Source organism: Helianthus annuus, chromosome 16 (genome assembly GCF_002127325.2).
Source record: "Helianthus annuus cultivar XRQ/B chromosome 16, HanXRQr2.0-SUNRISE, whole genome shotgun sequence".
NCBI lineage: Eukaryota > Viridiplantae > Streptophyta > Magnoliopsida > Asterales > Asteraceae > Helianthus > Helianthus annuus.
In genome coordinates this window covers 184,367,977-184,384,431 of record NC_035448.2, presented here as the reverse complement: position 1 = coordinate 184,384,431, position 16,455 = coordinate 184,367,977, and the positions used below count along the sequence as shown (strand labels likewise).

Sequence of the window (16,455 nt, the reverse complement as noted above, 5' to 3'; positions counted from 1 at the left end):
GCCTGAGTTTTTATCCTCTTTCTTTCTCAGATCCATTTATTTTTCTTTCGTTCTTCGGGATTGTCACGTGATGTTTCAGGAGGTATTCAGTTCGATTACGTGTTGATCATGAAGGGTCAGTGAAGATGGATGGTCTTAATGTTGAAGATGACGATGTTGATGGTGACGACGGCAGCCGGCTGGCGCCGGAGCTGCACCGGCGACGACTGCAGTAGAGGTGAGTGTGTTTGGTTCAAGTTCCGCTCAGATTTCTTGCTCAGATTCTGATGTGGTTTGAGTTTTGGTTTCGGGTTCACTTTAGATTTTGTCAGGATTTCGGCTCGGTTTCGGGTCTCGGTCAAAGCTGGTCAGCCGCGATTTGGGTGTGGTTCGACGGGTCAGTGGTGGTGTCGTCGGTGTCGGAGGTGGTGGGTTTTGACGGCGATTATGTGGGTTTGGGGTTGTTTGATAATTGATAACTGTGATTGGTTTATTGCTGTATTTTGAAAAATGTTTTTTTTACAATTGTAAAAAAGTGTTTGTAAAAAATGTTTTTTTTACAACTGTAAAAACAATTTCTAAATTTTTTTAACATAAAACTATAAAAATTTTACATAAAAGGTAAACTTTTATATAAAACTTTTTAACGTAAAACGTAAACTTTTTAACGTAAAACGTAAACTTTTTAACGTAAAACGTAAACTTTTTAACATAAAACGTAAAACGTAAACTTTTTAACGTAAAACGTAAAGCGTAAACTTTTTAACGTAAAACGTAAAATGTAAACTTTTTAACGTAAAACGTAAAACGAAAACTTTTATGTAAAAACTTTTTAACGTAAAATGTAAAACTTTTTTATGTAAAAACTTTTTAACGTAAAACGTAAATTTTTATTTATGTAACTTGTAAAACGTACAACGTAAAACGTAAAGTTTAAACGTAAAACCTAAAACGTAAAATATAAGCTTCTATGTAAAACGTAAAACTTTTTTATGTCAATTGTAAAACGTAAACTTTTTTATGTAAATTGTAAAACGTAAAACGTAAAAACGGGGACGTAAAAAACGGCGCGGTATAAAACGGCGCGTAAAAGCGGGCATAAAAAACAGCGCGTAAAAACACGGTCGCCAAAACGGCGTGAAAAAACAGTGCGTAAAACGGGTCGTAAAAAAACGCACGTAAAAAACGGGGGCGTAAAAAAACAGCGTGTAAAACGGGTCGTAAACACGGCGCGTAAAAACGGTACGTAAAAACGGGACGTAAAAACGGGGCGTAAAAAACAGGGCAAAAAAACGACGCGTAAAAACGGGACGTAAAACACGGCGCGCTAAAAAACGGCGCGTAAAACCGGGAATAAAAAACCGCACGTAAAAACCCGGTCGCAAAAACAGCGTGAAAAAAACGGCGCGTAAAACGGGTCGTATAAACGGCGCGTAAAAACGGGACATAAAAACGGGACGCTAAAACGGCGCGTAAAAACGGGACGTAAAAATGGGGCGTAAAAACGGCTTGTAAAAATATGACGTAAAAAACGGTGTGGCAAAAAACGGTGCGTAAAACCGGGCATAAAAAACGGCGTGGCAAAAAACGGTGCGTAAAACCGGGCAAAAAACATATTTGTTTCTCTTTCTCTATGGCAAAAAACATATTTGTTTCTCTTTCTCTATCATTGTCGTCAGTGGCGGATCCAGCCAGTTTTTTCACTGGGTTCCTTTTTCCAAATCATACAAGATTTACACTACAAAAAAAACGTTTTTTTTTTTCCAAATCGACTGGGTTCCCGGGAACCGGTGAACCAGCCTGAATCCGCCCCTGATTGTCGTCATCAAGAAACATAGAGGATCTCCCTTTGAATTTCACTAGTCGTCGGAACCCTCTTACGACAATCAACAAGCAAGGTACACAATGCTGAACTATAAATACTTATGTGATTCAGTACATCTTTTCCGCTTGTGTATGTTTTCTTCTGTTCTTCTATAGATGAAATTAGAAGCTAGGGTTTGTTTAATCTGCTATAATAGTTATTGAATCACAAGTGCTTGCTGCGATGTTGTGTGTTAATCAACAATTGTTCGATTGAATGAGTAAATGTCACTAAGGATAGGGTTAATTAAACAATATTGTTGATCTTTCTCTGTTTTTTAGGCATTATGTTTGTCGCGATGTTATGCTGTGGTTTTTGGTAATGTGATTTATCCTTGGTAATGTACACTTGTGTATAGCGTTCATTTTAGTGTTTAATACATTGTCTGTTGTTTCTGTAAATTGGGTGTACACCTGTGTATACAATGTTTGTACATTTGGTGTACACATATGTATGCAAATTTGGTTGTAGGTATAAACTGTGTATACACCTGTGTAAATTGGGTGTACACTTGTGTATACAGTGTTGGTTTTTTATTTATCCAAGACGTTCATTGACATGTGTATGCAAAATTTGGGTGTACCCCTGTGTTCATTAACTCATGTATCATAAAATAAAGCAGGTGTTGAGATGGCAAGTGGGAAAAGATGGGAAAGTATCGTTTATTGATGGTGCGACGCTTTATGTTGAACTTGGCGTTGACCAAAAAAGTAGCAAAGACATTAAACTTAGCAAAGGTATGGCTTTGTTAGTATTTTTTTTATTATCTAATGTATAGAACAACTGTGTAACCCTTGTTATCCATGTGTAATAAGTTGTTGGGGCAACAAACGAAAGAGATCGACCTAAGAGTAGAAAACGAAAAGCTGTTAGGTTGGCGAGTCGAGAATTAGTAAATGTGGTGCGTGTTCCTTTTTTCGAAAACCTAGAACACATGAGTGAATTTAGTATGCAAAGTATACGTTGCTGAGTTTTTTTGTGCTATTATAGGAGATGTCGGCAACGAGAAAAGTGGAGATAGAAGGTCGACGCAATCTAATTCTATAATGGATGGTGTGCGTTCGAAACATGCAAAAATTGGTAGTTTACTAATATCCCATTTACGTCGTTATTATCTCTATTTATGGAAAGCGTAATGAATCTATCCAAGTGTTTTATGTGTTCACAAGATACAATTAACGTTTAAATGCTTATAGTGTATCTAAGATACTCAGATTCAGTTTTTTTATGTATTATTCAGATAATGTTCAGGAGGGCAGCACAGAGACAGTAAAAAAGGTATCAAAATGTACCAAACGGAAGCAAAAAGACACGCCAACATCAGAAAAAGAGAAATAGGGGAAATAGCCAAAATAGCCAAGACTTGGTCAAAGTTTCAAGAATAGCAAATTCAAACGGCTCCATAAGACGTTTCCTCAAGCCTGAAACGTCTCAAAGAATAGCCACCCACCGAAAGCCACGTGTCCACAAGTGCTGCTGAGAAGTTTCAGAACTTTGGAGAGACGTTTCCCAAGCTGAGACGTTTCAGAACTTTGCTGAGACGTTTCCCAACCTGTAATTCCTTCATCTTCTCCGACGAGTCCTCCGGCCACCATCACCTTCGTCATCCAACCCCTCCACCACCTCCGTTAACCTGCAACTCCTCTACGACGACACCTCTTCTTCTACGACGACTAACGTCACCACATGTGGGAATTCACCTGAGACGTTTCACCCCAAAACAAAAATAAAAAAGGGGTTTAATTTGTTGAAAACCCGAGTAAAATAATGGAGAAAAAAAAGGGAAATTAGATGGGTTATTGTTGTTTCATATGAACATAAGCATCTGCATAATAATAATTAATTGGAAGAAGAGAAAGAAAATGAATCTAATAAATAGTACGAAAAGAAGGTGAAAATGGCGAATGAGAGAGAGAAAGAAAGAAAGAGAAGTTGTGTTTGTGTGTGTAAATGTTTCAGCTTTCTTTTTGTTTTGCTTTAAATATTGTAGAGAGAGAAAAGGGAGGGGTGGGTGGATTTGTAGAGAGAGAAAGGGGAGGAAACGTCTTTGACTTTGACTGACAACAAAAAGCAAAAGCTGATTATGATAGGATTGGACACTCTTCAAAAAAAAAATGATAGGATTGGACACGTGTCTTTCGGTGGATGGCTGATGAGGAAACGTCTTTGAGACGTGTGGGACTTCGTGAAACGTCTCAGTTTGCTAGTTTGGAAAAGTTGACCCATTCTTGGCCATTTTGGCTATTTCCCCATAGAAATATAGTAAAAGTAAGTGACGACAAAACATTTGTACGCAACTGTTACAAGTTTTTTTATGTGTGTATACCAAAATTAACTTTTTTTTTTTAATTTAGTTCTGATGTAGGTTTTTAAAAGTAGTGGTGAGAAGATAATTAATTAGTTGATGCGGAACCCGGGGGCAAATTCATAATTTTGAGAAGAGGGCAAAAGCATAATTTTATTGTGAGTTGGGGTCGAAAACGTAATTTTAAACTGGTGGCAAAAACGTAATTTTAAAGTTAGACAGTTGCCTGGCACTGTTCCCTTGCCGCCCATGTCACCCAATAAAGGGCAACAACTATTGCCGCCTACACTTTTGTTTGTAGATATTGAAAATGAAAATGGCACATCAGGTGGCTCTCTCTCATCTCGTCTCTCATCGAAATCGTAAAAAAGTATGGTACATGTGGATGGGTAGAGGATCCTGTAAAAAGTGCTCAAAGTGTGAGAAGTGTATTATAACACTATATATAATACTATATAATACCATATAAACACCGTATAACAATATGTAACACCATATAATATCATATAACACTATGTAACACTATATATCATTATATATAAAATATAACACTATAGTTTGTCTGATAGCATGTCTATGATAGATGTATAGTGTTATATTTGTTATATAATGTTATATAGTGTTACATAGTGTTATATGGTGTTACATATTGTTATACGGTGTTTATATGGTGTTATATAGTATTATATATAGTGTTATAATACACTTCTCACACTTTAGGTCCTTTTTACACTATCCTTACCCCATGTGAATGTATCACTATTCATTTCATTTGAATATTAATATATAGGTTAATAATTATATACAAACCATAGGCTGTAATTTTTAATATATTATACTTTAGAGGTTTATTTTCAAAGACAAAATGCACTCTAATAATCTCTCCAATTGGGGTGTTGTCGCGATGACACTTAGATAGTGGTGGTGGTAGTGGTGCTCCCTCCCCACCCCTCCCTTTGCCTGCCTCTCTTTTTCTACATATACACACACATAAAAATAGGGCTGTAAACGAGCCAAGTCGAACCGAGCTCGACCCAGCTCGAGCTCGGCTCGAACTCAATTCGAGCTGGCTCGGCTCGAGCTCGAATTTCAAATCCAGCTGAGATTTGAGGCTCGAGTTCGGCTCGATCTAGCTTGAACTAACAAAGAGTCACAAAATTTAATACTTAAAAAGCCCTAAAAATGAATCTCTTCATAGACTAAGGACCATAATTGCAATTTAATTTAACCAAATGGCTAGATATGCAAGTATAAATAGTTAGCTCACTTTGTACAATGTCTTTACCTTCTTTTACAGGGGAGATACTCCCTTATTTTTTGTCTTATGAGCGATGTGTGACAAAAAATGAAGGATATAAACCTTATCGAGCCTGCTCATGAGCTTACGAGCCAAGCCAAGCGAAACTCGAGCTCGGCTCGTTTACAAACCAAGCCGAGCCGAGCTGGCTCGTTTACAACCGAGCCAATTTCGAGCCGAGCTTTTTTCGAACAATCGAGCCAATTTCGAGCCGAGCTTTTTTCGAACTTTTTTCGAGCGAGCTGCGAGCCACGAGTTTTTTGAACACCCCTACATAAAAACACTTGCATATCATGTTTGATCTAAATTTTCCATCGCTTTATAGTCTAGTGGTATATTGGGAGTGAGATAAGTCTTTGGGACCAATAGGTTCTGGGTTTGATTCCCACAAGGGGGTTTCTCCATATTTATTGGGTTTCCTCCTAAATTGGTGTATATGCATTATGCCAAGTGGAGATGGATATGATCAGGTAGTTCAGATGGTGGCACGATGATACTCTAGTGATCCGTTAGTGATTCAAATTTGCCGTTCAAAAAAAATGTTTGAATCTAAATAGTTTTGACTTTTATACATATAAATTACAACCTATTAAATACTGTAATTAATAGTGTAAGTGTGGAACTTACCATATTTGATTATGGGTTGGCAATGCCTACAAATCTTGATCAATGTATGTTTTTCGCAACAGTTTCATTAATATAGTTTGAAGAATAACGAAAAGGGACACAATTAAAAGTTTTTTAGGTGTTAAAGAGTATCACACAAACATAACTAACACAGATTAGCAATTGTGTAAACAAGATTTTTTTTAATGAGAATGCTTATATACTCCTAAATTATATTAAATAAATTTTAATCTATTTTTACTTGGAATTGAACCCAAGACTCCTACTAAGAGCCAAAGCCTCTACCAAGGATGACACGCAAACAATATTTAGTCAAATCTTTTGGGTTAAATCATTTGGCTTTGGCTGATGAAAAATAGAGATGTATGTGTGGTTTATAATTATCAAATAACTCTAAATGTAAATAATGATACATGGTGGAATTAAGCTTTATCGGGTTTTTTTATTTAGTAATTCTTAGCTTGTTTTATAAACTAATTTATAAACTTCATAATGCATGCTTATAAAAGAATATATATTCTTAACTAGTGGGAATGCCCGCGCGTTGCGGCGGGTGCGTTTGTTTTGTCGCCTCATAGTTGTTAGGATTTGTGGTGTGTGTATGACTCCTGTGGTTTGGTTATACATTATGTTTTACAACAGAAAGTTTCTCGTTTTCTTTCTCTCGTTTCAGTGAACTTGCGACTTGATCAAAGTAAAGAACATATAAAGTCATGTTAAAATAACATTAGTAAAAAAAAAGATCTAAAACTAACAATTCATAATTGGTACAAAACTCAAAACAAAGATTAAAGTGAGACGCAAGGGTATATTTGTAAACAATTTTTGACCAATACTCACCTCCCCTACAAACAACAGTATGAAAAAAATATGTTACAAGTTTCGTTAATTTCTAGAAAAAGAAACCATGTTTATTCTTATCTAGTCCATTGCGAAACAAGTTTTGGGAGGGTGTTAGATATCATGAAAATACATAACTAAAGACTTAATAAATTGCTATAGTAAAATTTACTCATTAATTAGGTTGTAACTATCATAAAAAAGAGTAAACCACAAGGATACACGTTAATCTTTCATATTTATTCTTAGCATTTGAGAAATTTCTCTTTTGGTACCTGAAATGAATATCCATCAAAAAGAATTTATTTAAAGATATTTTCTTTTTACTCTTAACTATTACTTAATTAAGTTGCACTTAGAGGGATTTGAACCAACGTCACATTTGTGAGAGGGTAACAATCACCAATGTCACTAAACCACAAAGCCATGGCTAAAAAGTGTATATATGTATAATAACATAAAAATTATACTAAAATTTCTACATAACTATATATGGCTGTAACCTAAGTGGCTAACCTTGGACATTAAATTTCTACATATTTGGTTGTAAGCTTGTAACATACAATAGCTTCTTTTTTGTACAAGTGAGTAGTCAATGGTTAGACCATGCGCTATGACACTGAATGGATGTGTATCCGTAACTGACTGGAAAGATAATCCATTGCGGCGCTACATTCTTCACTATATGTGGCTTTTCAAAAGTCAGAAGCCGGTGAAAATATACATGTAATGCTTCATAAAAGATGGTGCCTCTCAAAGCACATTACATAATAAATTTTGTATCTGCGGTGGCTATGAATTACATGAACAAGGCAAAGGAGTAAAAACACTTGACCATAAATACAACAAACCTATTAGCTCTGTACACAGCTTGCAAGCTGAGTCAAAACGGTTTAACGGTCCGGACTAATTGGCCCGGTAAACCTTCAGATAGGGCAATGCCCCTATGACATTGTTGTAGTCACTGCGGTCGACTTGAACCTGCATCCGACAATTGATCAAACACCCTTCAAATGTGGTCATTTTATGTACCCAAATCAAATACGGAGCTCGAACCTATGCCTAAAATGCAACATATGATAACAGTTTCTGAGAAAACAAATCTATAATTTCTTAGTTTTGAACACTAACCGTTTTAAGAGACGTGTTCTCTTAGCATTTTTCTTTCTAAGAAAATGTTCCCAGTTCTCCTCCTCACAATCTTCCCTGTTCCTGTTACTATGAATCTCTTTGCTGAAGCCTACAAAATGCAAATTTCATGATAACAACATTTGGTTTTTATAAAGCATGTGGAGTTCTGATGCGTTTTCATCCCAAAAGCCGATGTATGATGCGCAATACACACGCACCATGTACACAAGATTTGGTTTTTATAAAGCGTATGGAGTTCTGATGTGTTTTCACTCGGCCCATTTTGATTCGTACGGACCCCTTTGAACCCAGATGTGGTTTGACCCGAACTTTCTAAATTGTTATGTCCAAAAAGTTTTGACTATTACTGTAATAAAGTTGTTTTTGTAATCAAATCATAGTTACAAGTATATACATAGAACTTTTTTGTAGAAAAGGACAAACAAGCAGGCTACAGAGCAACCCAGCCCGAACCAACCCGTTTCGAACTCTACAAAAATGACTAATTTCAATCCAAGCCAATTCTAACCCGTTACCTGACGAGCCCGTCTTGCCTCCTATGTAATTTGTAGATTTCACACAAAAAAATATAAAGTGGGCCCGTTAGACTCAAACATGAGACCTTTTAATCACAAAGAATTTAAATTTATATATATACCTCTCTGTACTTGCTGGTGGCATTCGGTATGCCTTTATACGATGAACATGGGCTCGAAAATTGTGCTGAGCTCGTGTGGCTCCAGTAGCTACCAACACTACCATTTATTGGCATATCATTAGGGCTTTTGCCAGGTGACTTCCTTGGTGGTGTACAAGACAAACCCGAAAACTGTTTCAACTCATCTTCGGTCAACGCCCCTGAAATCGGTCTATCTTTTATGCTTTTTACTGAAGTCACTGTTGATTCGGGTCAAAGTAAAGAACATATAAAGTCATGTTTAAATAACATTAGTGAAAAAAGATCTAAAACTAACAATTCATAATTGGTACAGAACTCAAAACAAAGATTAAAGTGAAGGGTGCTTAGGCTCAAACTTACTTTGTCACCCACTACATCCATCATTCGTCTCAACATGACCACAACTTAAAAAGATCTCGAACTCAACTCAACATGAGCAATAGATTTGGGTTACCTTACACAAACAGACCAAACATCTTTTAGTATCGCCATCCTGCACATGTGATGTTTAATTGTAAGCATATAACATAGTGAACGCTATGATGGCGAACGAAATTAAAGTACCAACTACTCCAATAGAAGTAATGGCCATGAAATTGTGGAAAAAATAATTCTTTTTCACCTTGAACCTATTGAAATAATTTAACGGTACTCCTAAAATATATCTCATTTCAAATAAATATAAGCTATAGGGACACCTCAAAATTTACCTGATAGTTGGATGTAATTCTCTCCATGTATTCCATGTGCTTCTCATAGGCCATGTAGCTCCCACTCCCCTTGAATATACAATACCGGATTAGCTACAATTTCTAAAAGTTACACCAATACACATTGAAGATGCTTAAGAACATAAAATTTGAACAGGAACTCTCTAAAGCTAGGTTACGATCACTTACTAAATAGTAATGATAAATCTTATGGTTAGAAGCTCCAGATATAATTATCTCCACTTTTCTTCTGTTATGCCGGTGTCCACATATCAATCCTCAATATCTTATATTATCAAAATCTTAAAATCCTCATTTACTAAAGGATCATATGGATAAAGGGTTCTTAAGTCAAGAATGCTCACCCGACTTATGAAAATGGTTAATGCTATCTATTGTGAATTTTCAAAACTTCTTTTCTTCCCTGGTTTGCTAAATTTTTCATAGGATCATCAAACACCTCTGATCAAAGTTAAAAAAAAAAACGAAATCAACAAAACTTCAAATCCAAACAAAACATTATTGCTGAAAACGAAACAGATGGGGTTCGTTGATCGTTACCTTAGCAGCCGGTATTCAAATCAGATCGGTTCTGCAATAGAACCCTAGTTGAAGCCGCCACTACTTGAGCTCAAACCAAAGGAACCCTTGATCAATCATATGCCTAGAAGGGCGAATGGAGTATCGGATGTTTGTGAGGATATGATGAAGAATCCATTGGAATACAGAGATTGAAGAAGAAAAATGAAACCCTAGACCACCGATTCCCCAAATAGGAATAAAATTCAGCAGTTCTTCCCCAAATTTTCTACAATAGTTAAAAAAGTAACATCAAACAAAGGAATAAGGATGATAAAGCAACAAACCCTAGTTTTGCAGAAAACTAAAATCGTTCTTTTTTCCTGTTGAATCCAGAAATGCATCGCCAAATCATCAATTGCATTCAAATCCATTGGGATTCGCCGGTTGGGAACGTCATTTGGGATTCACCGGTGTTTTTGGTGATTTCTGAACTATTACAATTATGACCAATTATTTCTCTCTTATCGATTTCTCTCCTAATCTCTTTCCTTTCCTTTCCTTTCCTTTCCTTTCCTTTCCTTTCCTTGAGTACCTGAAAAGCTTTGGACAATTAACGCAGGAGAGGGTTTTCCCATGTAAATTTACCTTTATAACCCTCAGGTGTCTTAAAATGTTGAGCCCTTTCCCATTCTACCCCTCTAAAACATGCTGTATTTCTTTGTACATATTGTTTCAAAACTTGTACACGATGTAAAATTACATTTCAGTACATCACTTCTCCTTTTTAATATAGTATATAGATATATAGATATAGATTAATTTCTCGTTGACTTAAAAAATACATTGAGATTCAAGCATATATAAAGACTAATGCCCCTAAATAAAAACACTTGCACTCATTTTGCCATAGTAAAGATTTGAAAGTCACAAACGTATGAGACAAGGTGATCCTTTATCTCCTTTTTTTTATTTCTAATTATTATGGAAGGTTCGTCTTGTATGTTTGAAAATTGTAATGAAGCGGGAGCGATTCAAGGCGTCCAAACTCCAAACGGTGGCCCAAAGATTTTTCATCTTTTGTATACGGATGATGCTATCATTCTTGGGGATTGGTCAGCTCTAAATATTGTCAATGTTGTTAGGATTCTTCAGGTTTTTCACATGTTTTCAGGGCTGAAAATTAACCTATCCAAGTCTAATCTTTATGGTATAGTAGTGGAGCTAGCGGAAGTTAAAGACAAAGCTAGGGTGGTCAAGTGTAAGACGGGTAGCCCCCCGTTTAAGGACCTTGGACTGATGGTGGGGGCCAACATGAACCAAATCAACAATTGGAAACCGGTATATGATACTTTTGAATCTAGACTCTCTTTATGGAAAACTAATATTCTTTCCATTGGTGGGTGAATCACTTTGATTAAGTTTATGCTAGAGAGCCTTCCAAACTATTACTTTTCTTTATATAAGACGCTGATTAAGATGATTAAAGATTAGAGTCTCTTATGAGAAGGTTCCTACGGGGAGGGTCGGGGGATTCTAGGAAGATGCACTAGGTCTCTTGGGATCGGGTGAATATTCCGAATGGAGACGAGGGGCTTGGGTTGAGTTAACTGAAGCATATCAACACCGTGTTACTTACAAAATGGGGATGGCGGTTCAAAATGGAAGGAATTAATTGTGGAAAAAAGGTGGTTGAATCACTTCACACGAGTAGAGGTAATTGGGATTCTATTCCGGCAAAAAAGTTTAAACGAGGTTTGTAATAATATAGTTAAAATGTTTGAAAGAGCAACTATTGACGGAACCCCGTTAAGAAGATTTTTCAAAGGCATTCTAGGAAACGGACAACATATTTTTTTGGTTGGATCCATAGATTTTCAATGAACCATTAAAAGACATTTATCCTAATATCTTCAAATTGGAAGCTAATAACGAATGCTCAGTGGAAAGTAGAATTTCCAGCAACATCAAAGATAGCACTTGTGTTATGTTTGGAATTGGAAAAAAAAGGCCCAACAAGTTTCTTGGAAATATCTGAGCTCAACTGGCTAGAAAGATTGGATGCAGTTTCGTTGAACAATCAAAGTGATAAATGGACCTGGATCGGACAGGCTTCAGGGGAATATTTAGTCGAGGCTGTGAGGCGGATTCTGAATAAAGGAATAGATTTGCTTTATTTATTTGATTTTTTTAGTAATAAATAGTAACAGATAATCAAACAAAGTACGTAGTAGGGGCTTCATAGCAACTTTTATTCTAAAGGAAAGCGAAGAACCCACTTTTAGTCAATAAGAGCCCTACTTCCCTTGAAAAACCTCGTCACTGAAATTCAAGCGCAAACCCATTTCTAGTCATCGAGCTGAGTGCACCTTTGGTACTTCAGTAGGGTGAGCACTTTGATAGTGACTTCTTTCGGGGCGACGAAAGGCTACTTCAATATAGAAAACAACTGGAAACTTGAGAGGGTCGCCTTTGGGAGCGTTCGCCGGTAACCATCACGACAACATAAAAAGGAAGGATTGAGGCTGACTGAATCCAATCCATAAACCCGACTAAGTTCGTTCCCTTTCGTCAAGTAGGTAAAGTAGCCATACGGACCACTTTAGCTTTGCCTTAGACTCTATTGGAACAAAGCAAAGAAGGAGGCAGAATGGAGAAAGGAAAGGGACACGGGCGGTCTTGCTTGGCGCAAAGGCTGCTGGTTCGGTGGTAGAGTACAATACTAAAGGTCCTCGGACTTCCAGGCGGTTTTTCTTTTGGGCAGCTGTTCACCGTTGGATCTCGCCAATACAGCCCCCTATAGTTTTCGTTACCGAGATATCTTCTTTTTGTTGTTCCCATGTATTTTTTTGAGTAATCTGCTCCCATGCTGCAAACAGTCAAATCTGAACTTAACCTTGTCGCTCTTCTTTCTTTCCTTGCGAGCAGGAAGCACACCAGTAGCGTGCATTCCGTGATTCTACTCTGTTTTTTTGCACTTGACTGGGTGGACAGTTGACCAAAAGAGAACTTAGATTCGCCTAACTAGCAGGCGGGCGGCGCGCTTATCTTGTATATATGAAATTGAACAATGATAAAATGTAATAGTAAAAAGTTGTGTTGTTAAGTTGTAATATTTGGGAGTATAAAGGTGCTCGTTAATTGATTATGAGAGATTTTTTTTGGGGGTTCATTCTATTCTTTCTCTACGATGGAGTTGGTATTACGAAAAAGGACGTTTTTAATAAACTAGTGGGATCCCCCATTCGACGTAGCAGGAATTCAGTTTTTATTGTTAGTGGTTTGGTTCATTACAGTACGGTACGGTATAGTGTTAAGACCTAGTATAGTGATCGAAAAAAATCACAGAAATAAATTCGTAATATACACAAAAGGATATGGCAATGTGATGAAAGGTAAAATAATAAAAAATAAATAAAATAATAATTGTTTAATTTAATCTCGTTTGACTAACTAATTAAAGAGGGGGTGTATACCTTCATAATTATTCATGCTATTTTTTAAAAATCCCAATCCTACCCTCAAAACTTTCCCAAAAAAATCGCCCTTTGTGACCATCTTTGACGAGCTCGGAGTCGTCTTACAATTGGTTTTCTTCAACTGTATTGAGTTCTTTGAAAATAATAGAAGTTGACTAATTCAAGCACACCTATTATTAAAAAACATGATTTATTTTGACAACACTGACAGAAAAAACATGCAAACAAGCTTATAAGTCATAACTGACTAGTAATTCGATCACTCAACATTTATTTGTGTAGAAACCATATCTATCTAGGGTGGAGATACAATAGGAAGTTTATTTCGCTAGGAAGGCTAGGAAGTGATCTTGACCATCCATTTAGTTAATCAAGGGCTAAGATTAAATGATGAAAATTAAAGGGAAGAAAAAGAGGCGCGTGAGTTTGTTTAGGGGTATTCTAGTCAATCTAAGCCAATGGTTTCTCTCTCCTCCAATTCCCCCCCCCCCCATTTTTTAAACGTTAATAACTCTTTCATACGACATTATTTTTTTATAAAAATGGCACCACAAAAACGAGCGTTTTTTTATCTTTAAAACGAGTATACTATTGCTATATTTAAAAAAAAATTTAAACCCAGTTGCGTAAAACGCAATAGAAAAACCCCCAGTTACGTAAAACGCAATGAAAAAAAATCTAAAAAATGACATTTTTCTAAAACGTAATGCACCAAAAACACAAAGAAATGTCTTTTTTTTAAAACGCAATGGCCAGAAAACACAAAGAAATGTCTTATTTCTAAAACGCAATGGACTGAAAACACATAAAAAAATGTTTTACCTAAAACGCAATGCACAAAAAACACAAAGAAATGTCTTATTTGTAAAACGCAATGCCCAGAAAACACAAAGAAATGTTTTATTTGTAAAACGCAATGGACTGAAAACACCTAAAAATGTGTTTTACCTAAAACGCAATGACTAAAAACACTTTAAAAATATGTTTTACCTAAAACGCAATGCACAAAAAACACAAAGAAATGTCTTATTTGTAAAACGCAATGGCCAGAAAACACAAAGAAATGTTTTATTTGTAAAACGCAATGGCCAGAAAACACTTAAAAATGTCTCATTTCTAAAACGCAATGACCTAAAAAAACAAAAGAAAGTGTTCTCTGTAAAACGCAATGGACTGAAAACACCTAAAAATGTGTTTTACCTAAAACACAATGACTAAAAACACTTCAAAAATATGTTTTACCTAAAACGCAATGACTAAAGACACTTAAAAATGTGTTTTTTTCTAAAACGCAATGACTAAATAAAAACCCAGATCGTGAAAATGAAATTAAAGAATTTCTTACATGGATCGAAGCCGATTTCTTCATCAATTGACGAAATTTGAATGATATAAACACTTATCAGCGATTAAATCGAACGGATCGAGTGATTATCTTCAAAATCACGGGAAAAAATGAGATTTTTAATGAAATTAAACTGGGTTTTCTTAAAAAAAAAAAAGCTGAAGAACACGTTGATTGGGTGTTTGAATCATTGATTGATGACGAAAATCGCACTATAATGTAGTGATTATTGAGATAGTAAGTGAAGAAAAGGTTGGAGATGGTGGGTTTTGAAAATGGTGGGTTTTGAAGTAACTAGGGAGAAGAAGGAAGAAGAAAGGATGACATTGACTAAAATACCCTTTCTCTTTATTTTAAAATTTGCCATATGTCATAATCTTATGGCTTCCTATCATTTCTAGCCAAAATTAACTTCCTATTTGATCTTTTGCCTATCTATCTATACTATATAATAAAAGAAACCAATAAAACGACACATGTCATTCATTGAAGTCATCTATTTTTGTAGGTAATTAATATCAATTAAAAAATAATTATAAAAATTAAATTTAATATAAATTTAAACAATTTGTATAGGAGATAATATAATATTTTATAATATTTATAACTTTGTTATAGTTTCCTTCTTACACCAAAACTTTATCAAATTTTATTTTTATCCTTTCTTAGCCCTTAAGTTCAGGAAATGCAATTTTTAACCATTTAACTTTTTATAAACTTTGTAAATGCCACTTTGACCCCCTCAAGAGTTTTTGCCTCGACGATATAAATTCGAGTTAGTCGGGTCACGTATAATACGTTATGATTGTACGATATAAATTCGATTTACGTTACATTTTGATCTAATCGCAATGCAAGTACATGATATATTGAGTTCAATCGGATACGTCAAAACATGCGTTTTCATATGGTTAACACATCACATAACGATTGGACTAATCCCTTCGATATAAATTAATATAATGTAAATGATTTATTTATTTTATTAAACTAAAGTAGTTAAGGATATAATCTATTTCAAAAATGTTTATAAGGGGTAAACAAAAATATTAATCAATGTTTACTGGTTCTATACTTTTATTTCCGTGTTCAATTCTCAACTCAAATAAGGTAATCACTATTTTTACGTTATTAATCAATGTTTATTGGTTCTATACTTTTATTTCCGTGTTCAATTCTCAACTCAAATACGGTAATCACTATTTTTACGCGACATTTACAAAAACCATCACCGCAATCACCCCGTCCATCGTATATCGAGTACATCCGTTAGTTTTTTTAAAGATATTACTACACAAAATTACATTTATGCAACTCGTGTAATACACGGGGTTTTTAAAAAATATAACTTTTTTTATTATGTAGTATATAAAATTAGATTTATTCAATATACGGGGTTTTTAAAAAAACATAACTTTTTATTATGTAGTATATAAAATTAGATTTATTCGATCCATATAATACATAGGGTTTATAAAGATATAACTTTTTATTGATTGGTATATAAAATTACTTGTGCTCAACCAGTACAACACATGAGATTCTTAAAAATGTAACTTTTTTCATTATTTGATATATAAAATTAAATTTACTCAACCCGTACAATACACGGGTTTCTCAAAGATATAACTTTTTTTTATTATTTAATATATAAAATTACATTTATTTAACGGGGTTCTA

General features: G+C 35.2%; 2 long non-coding RNA genes across 2 annotated transcripts; both read right to left on the bottom strand.

The window, feature by feature from the left end:
- Nucleotides 1–7,561: 7,561 nt before the first annotated feature.
- Nucleotides 7,562–8,081, bottom strand: LOC110916823. Its single transcript, XR_002580059.2, has 2 exons — nucleotides 8,044–8,081; nucleotides 7,562–7,893 (listed from the first exon to the last, which is right to left on the bottom strand). It is a non-coding gene; the product is annotated as an uncharacterized LOC110916823 (long non-coding RNA).
- A 269-nt stretch (nucleotides 8,082–8,350) lies between these two features.
- On the bottom strand, nucleotides 8,351–9,751 carry LOC110916824. Its single transcript, XR_002580061.2, has 5 exons — nucleotides 9,622–9,751; nucleotides 9,433–9,501; nucleotides 9,083–9,215; nucleotides 8,702–8,931; nucleotides 8,351–8,600 (listed from the first exon to the last, which is right to left on the bottom strand). It is a non-coding gene; the product is annotated as an uncharacterized LOC110916824 (long non-coding RNA).
- Nucleotides 9,752–16,455: the final 6,704 nt, after the last annotated feature.